The sequence below is a fragment of the Arachis hypogaea genome, chromosome 12 (genome assembly GCF_003086295.3).
Source record: "Arachis hypogaea cultivar Tifrunner chromosome 12, arahy.Tifrunner.gnm2.J5K5, whole genome shotgun sequence".
Lineage (NCBI taxonomy): Eukaryota > Viridiplantae > Streptophyta > Magnoliopsida > Fabales > Fabaceae > Arachis > Arachis hypogaea.
In genome coordinates this window covers 24,957,622-24,958,984 of record NC_092047.1, presented here as the reverse complement: position 1 = coordinate 24,958,984, position 1,363 = coordinate 24,957,622, and positions in this window count along the sequence as shown.

Here is a 1,363-nt window from a genome sequence, read left to right as displayed (position 1 = left end):
TGGCATAAAAACTGGCGTTCAACTCCACAAATGGCCTCTGCACGTGACTCACTTAAATCTCAGCCCCAGCACACACCAAGTGGGCCCCAGAAGTGGATCTCTGCATCATCCATCATAGTCCACTCATATTTTGTAACCCTAGGTTACTAGTTTAGTATTTAAACAACTTTTAGAGACTTATTTTGGATCTCATGACATTTCAGATCTAAACTTTGTATTCTCTGACGGCATGAGTCTCTAAACCCCATTGTTGGGGGTGAGGAGCTCTGCTGTGTCTCGATGAATTAATGCAAGTATTTCTGTTTTCCATTCAAACACGCTTGTTCCTATCTAAGATGTTCATTCGCGCTTAACTATGATGAAGGTGATGATCCGTGACATTCATCACCTTCCTCAAACCATGAACGCGTGCCTGACAGCCACCTCCGTTCTATATCCGATTGAATGAGTATCTCTTAGATTCCTTAATCAGAATCTCCGTGGTATAAGTTAGAACTGATGGCGGCATTCATGAGAATCCGGAAAGTCTAAACCTTGTCTGTGGTATTCCGAGTAGGATTCAAGGATTGAATGACTGTGACGAGCTTCAAACTCCTGAAGGCTAGGCGTTAGTGACAGACGCAAAAGGATAGTAAATCCTATTCCAACCGGATCGAGAACCAACCGGTGATTAGCCGTGCTGTGACAGAGCGCGTGAGCGTAGTTTTCACTGGAAGGATGGACGGTAGCCATTGACAACGGTGATCCACCAACACACAGCTTGCCATAGGAGGACGTGCGTGCGTGAACAGGAAGACAGAGGAAAGTAGAGATTCAGAAGACAAAGCATCTCCAAAACTCCAACATATTCTCCATTACTGCACAACAAGTAACCTTTAATCCATGCTCTATTGTTTAATTGCAATTCAACTGATAAACATAATTGACTTCCTGACTAAGATTTACAAGATAACCATAGATTGCTTCAAACCAACAATCTCCGTGGGATTCGACCCTTACTCACGTGAGGTATTACTTGGACGACCCAGTACACTTGCTGGTTAGTGGTACGCGTTGTGAAAAGTGTGATTCACAATTCGTGCACCAAGTTTTTGGCGCCGTTGCCGGGGATTGTTCGTGTTTGAACAACTAACGGATTATTTTGTTGCTTAGATTAGGAAAAAATCTTTCTTTTTGGTTTAGAGTCTTTTATTATTTATCCCTTGTTAAAACACTTTAAATTTATAACTCAGTTAATTAGAACGTGGTGTTTTTGTTCATGGTAATTGGCTATCATATTTTTTTAAAACCTTTTTCAAAAATAATTTTTCTATTAAATCCTGTGCCAAACTTTAAGTTTGGTGTTTTCAAAAATAATCTTTCT